The following is a 5,424-nucleotide window of genomic DNA, read 5'->3' as shown; positions in this document are numbered from 1 at the left end:
CCTGATGACAAGCCAATTAATACAGAGGTGTACAAATAAATAGCCAACGACATTCCTCTCCCCATCAAAACAACCAATGTGAACAATTTAGCAGATCACTACTTTTTCACATATGTGAAAACACCCTGTCGACTCTGAGGGTCATGCCTTTACAGCTGGGTTATCTGTAGCCATCTGCCAGAATCTCGAGAAAACTCGACATTCTTGCAGAAGACTCACCGAACCCTCCAGGTTCTCCTTGATTTCAACAGCTGCCCGTGTTCCTCTTTCTCACTCCACTCCTTTCTCCCGTGACACCTCTTCTGTTGTGACCTCACTGAGACTCCTTGGCTCCTGGGCCCTTCCTACCTTTCTCCAAGTTGGTACTACCGAATCATCACTTCGCCTTCTCCCCGCTTCATCCTGGACCAGATGGAGCATTCCTTCCTCCACTCTTGTCAGTGCTATAACATCTACCTCTTTGTTCTTCTACCCAGCGTATCCCCAACTTTTGGTCAGCTCAACTACCATCTTTCTCCACTCATCGCTCAGACAGCCAAGTGCAACGGAAGGAAATTATACGTCCCGCAGCTTGATGCCCCTGAGAACCAGATTCCCAGCATCCCTGGGGCCCTCGGCATTGCCTTTGCTGCCAGGACACATAAGACTGGAGACACTGCCAACACACTCCCAAGGTCGGGCCCTGACTTACATAACAGCAAACAATTTTCAGATAACTAAAACGTTAAAATAATTGGTAATTTCCATAGCTATGATTAAGAGCCATCAGTAACTCCTCATTCATGAGGATCGCAGCAAAAGGAAGATGGAAGCGAATTATGCACAAAGCGAGCCAGAATTCCTGTAGTAACGCCACCTTTTCTCTCTCCCTCTTATAAAAGCATAGCGAGATCAAGTGAGTGAGACATTATAGGATAATCCTGAGTCTGATCTAATTTAAGTAAATAATTTAATATATTGACACTATAAACATGATTACTCAAACTCAAATGTTTCTGGGCCATTTTTCTAGTCTCAGGCCAGTGTCACATCCGAAAAAAATATGGTTCTGATTCCCAAAGCACTGAAAGACAAAAGAATCTTTCCTAAAGTTTTCTTGGAGAAGTACAGGTGGCAGTTTTACCCACATTACACAGAAAAGTTTCTTTAAATTCCCTATTTCCCCGTTCAAGGTGGATGGAATATTTGCATATGTGACAGATTTATTCCTCACGATACCATTTCCTCTGCCTGGACACAAGGCAAGACTATTTCTCAATCTCCCTCCTATGCAGTTAGATTAAGGCCACATGACTGGTTTTGGTCAGTGTGATGTGAGCAATTGTGACCTGTGTCATTTCCAAGCCCACGTAAGAGCCCGTGTGCCTCCTACACACTTTCTAGTTTTTTGCCTGCTGCAGGGACCTTGAAAATCTTATGTGCTGAGATGGGATTATCACAGAGAGCCTGGATCCCTGAATCTCCGGATGGAGGTTCCATCAGACTCTGTGAGAACAAGAAATAAAAAACTTTTGTCTTATTAAAACACTCAGATTTGAGGATTGATCTTACAGCAGCAAAACCTCTCTTATCCTGATTAACGCAGCTGTAAATGCATCTTACGTGATCCTGAGCAAAGAAGCTAGAACCCTTTCTAATATCTAGAAGTCTAGACTCCCTAGAATACTCAGGTTCTCAATGCCATTTGTATCTCCACAGTGCTCAGCAGAGCTAGTTTTAATCCAATCCCATCAATAATTTATTGAACAAGTTACTTAGCCTATCTATATGTCTGTTTTTCTATATAGTAAATGGAAAAATAATAGTGCCTGCTTTCATAGGATTGCTGTGGGAACTAAAGAGATAAGACTGAGTACTTTTAGGAATCTATTCTACAGATAAATTCATGCCTATATTCAAAGAAATACACAGAAGGATTTTCATTGCCCTGTTTGCTAAAAGAGGACTGGGAACAACTTAAATATCCCTCAATGAAAAAAAGTGGCTAAATAAGTTATGACACATCTGTAAAATGGAATAGAATACCATGTAGCTGTAAAAATAAATAAATAAAATAAATCTACTTATGCTAAAATGGAAAAACTGCCGAGATGTATTGCTACATGTAAAAAGCAAGGAGCAGTATGAAATATATAAAATGCAACCATTCGTCTATGGCCACACCCCCCTGAACACGCCCGATGTCATCTGATCTCGGAAGCTAAGCAGGGTCGGGCCTGGTTTAGTACTTGGATGGGAGACCACCTAGGAAGACCAGGTGCTGTAGGCGTAAAAAGATATATAAATAAATAAAAATAAAATAAAATAAATAAAATGCAACCATTTGTTTTTTAAACGATCTGCCCAAATATGGTGATTCGTGGATTTAAGAAATTTTAGGACATGCAAAAAATGTTTGGTTCTAACGAAGGAAAACTAGGAGCCTGGGTTCAGAAGGGGATTTATATTTTACTGTCTATCTTCTTGTACTATTTTCATTTTACACTTATTACTTTTAATAAAATAATAATGTAAATAAAGTACTTAGCAGTCCATGCCAATGAGTGTTAAATATTACTGTTGTTGACGATGTTGTTATAATGAATTATTACTGACTTCTTTTGGTTAACGTTACATTCCAAGGGCTCCTGCCTCTGGCTCCCTGCAAAGGCCTGTCTCCTGCCTCCTTGTTTTCTTCCCTTTTTTCTAAGGAAAATGAGAAACAGGAAACTGTAGAGACTAAATTCCTATTCTGGGTCTTCTCTAGAAGAAACAATTGCCACCTGGACATGTCTGCACGCCAGCCAACACAGCCCCGCTGCCTCTCGGAAAAGGTGTGAGGTTCCGCGCGAGGTGCTGGGCTGGTGGGGAGACCACTGCAGCAGATGGAATCCTGCCGCTGCGCCCCAGGAGGTGGCTCTCAGAGAAACGCCTGTCCTTGAACAGTCGCCCTGACTTCAGAGTCTGTAGCGGAAGGTGACTGCCATCGCTGCTGCTGTGCGCCACCTGGGACTGGCATGTGGAGAGGAAGCTGGGTAAGAACATTTGCTCCCGAGTGGGGCTGCCCTGCCAGGCTGTCAGTGTGGTAGGCGGAATAACAGCCCCCTAAATATGTCCACATCTTAATCCCTGGAACCTACGAATGTTACCTTATAAGGCAAAAGGGATCTTTCTGATGTGATTAAGTGAAGTCTCAATGAGATGGGGAGATTATCCTGAGTTATCCGGGTGAGTCCGATACAATCACAGCAGCCTTTATAAAAGGGACATAGGAGGCTCAGAGTCAGAGGAGAAGGCCATGTGAGGATGAAAACAGAGAGATTTGAAGATGCTACACTGAGGCTTTGAAGACGGAAGAGAGAGCCGTGAACCAAGGAATGGAATCCTAGAAGCTAAAAACGGCAAGGAAACGCATTCTCTCCGGAGCCTCATGAGGAAACATAATCCTTCCCATACCTCAATTTCAGCCCAGTGAAATCCATTTTGGACTTCTGACTTCCACAACTGTAAGATAATAAATCTGTGTTGTTTAAGGCTACTAAGCTTATGGTTAATTTGTTACAGCAGCCATCCAAAACTATACAGTCACAACCCGCTTCTCACTGTCTCTTTGCTCACCTCCGTTCACCTTCCCCTTTCAGCTGCCTTCCCAGGCAAATCTGACCCTCAAGATTCCAAATGGCTGCTGCAGCTCCAAACCTCACATCCTCTCAGCTTCAAGTCCCATGGAGGATTCTTCTTAGCTAATTTACATGGCCTGCCCACTCTCTGGCTCTACTGGGATGTGAGAGGAAGGATTTGGCTGGAGGAACTATAAGAACTCTTCGATTTTATGGCAGGAAGAGCAACACAAGTCTGTATACCGTAGCAGTAAAGTAGTCATAAGGAGTGTGGATTCTGAAGCCATACTGCTGGTCACTACTATGTGAACCTGGGCAAGTTGCTTGACCTACTGGTGCCTCTGTTGCTACACTTTAAGAGAGAGATAATAATAGCACTCGGCTCCAGGATTGTTATAAGAATTAAATGAGTTAATAAACATAAAGCACCTAGAAGCATAGCCTGGGATACAGAAAGAGTTATAAAAGAATTTTGCCATGATCCTCCCAGATTTTTTGAAGGAGAGGCAATAGATGCTGAAGTGGCTAAAAATCGATGACCTTCCACCATGGGGTGGGAGATTCTGGGTTAGGACAATGTGTATTTGTCTATTTCTAAAGCTTGAATGTAGGCTTTCCTAGGCCCAAAGCTTGGTACTAGGGGTGCAGTGAGAGGTTAGAGCTCCTGGCCCAGTATGGCTGCAAGTAACACAGGTGTGAGATAGAGGAGGGAGGAGGAGATGGTAAGAAAGACTGAGGCTGGAGAGAGGCAGTCCTGAGTTCTCAGTCAGAACCTTTGCACATTTATATGGCGCATATGACTGGATGCTGGGGACAGAGAGAGGAGGCACACACTGGCCCTGCCTCAAAGAGCACAGTGAGATGAAGGAGACTCTGAAATAAAACATGATAGTGTAGCTGATCAGTGTGAGCATAAGTGTATTTACAAAGAGCTGGAACAGTTCAGAAGAGAGGCTGGTTCACTGCCCAGATAATCCTGGAAGGCTTTGGAGAGGAGGTGCTATGTGCTGGATGTTAAAAGGTGCCCGAACAATCTTTGGACAAAGAAGGTGAGGAGGGCAACCCAGGCAGAAAAAAACAGCTGTGCAAAGGTACGGTGGTATGTTACCACGAGAAAACAGACACTTTTAGATCCTGATCTCCCAGTGGGGTTGATGTCAGAGCATCCTCGCCAGGGGCTGGAGTGAGTCAGCAGGCTGAACGAATAACATAGAGTTCTTCCCCCAGCCTAAAAGGCTTTGCAGGATCTCGCCTCCGCCTTCTCTGATCCCCGCTGGAAACACTTTCCTCTCGGGCCTTCTGTTCCTCAGGCTCACTGAGTGCAGACCTGCCTGATCAGACCTCTGCCTAGAACAGCACCCACCACCATGCGGTATCTTCTTATGGCTGGTTCCTCCTCACCATTTAGACCCCCAGTCAGGTGTCGCCGCCTGAGAAAAGCCTTCCCTGATTACTCGATAAAATAGCCACTCTCTGTCGTAACGCTCGCCCCTTGTTAAAGTCTTGTTTGTTGAGTCAACTTTTGATCCATCCCGCCCTCCAAAATGTAAACTCCACAAGAGCAGGGCCTCTGCATGTTTTTTCACCACAGCGTCCTCGGCGCCTTGAGATGTGCCTAGCACACGGTTGGTACCTGTAATGGCCGACTGTATGTGTCAGGATGACTGAGGTGCCAGGCCATTTGGTCAAACATTATTGTGGCTGTGTCTGTGAGGGAGTTTCTGGATGAGATTAACACTTGAGTCAGTAGACTGGGCAAAGCAGATTGCCCTCCCTGGGGTGGGTGGGCCTCATCCAAGCAGTCGAAGGCCTGACTAGAACAAAA

At 44.7% G+C, this 5,424-nt stretch overlaps 1 pseudogene; it reads left to right on the top strand.

The window, feature by feature from the left end:
* Positions 1–2,149: 2,149 nt before the first annotated feature.
* Positions 2,150–2,269, top strand: LOC112471064 (annotated as a pseudogene).
* Positions 2,270–5,424: the final 3,155 nt, after the last annotated feature.

The sequence above is a fragment of the Pteropus alecto genome, unplaced genomic scaffold, assembly GCF_000325575.1.
Source record: "Pteropus alecto unplaced genomic scaffold, ASM32557v1 scaffold45, whole genome shotgun sequence".
NCBI lineage: Eukaryota > Metazoa > Chordata > Mammalia > Chiroptera > Pteropodidae > Pteropus > Pteropus alecto.
This window is presented reverse-complemented; position numbering and strand designations above follow the sequence as displayed.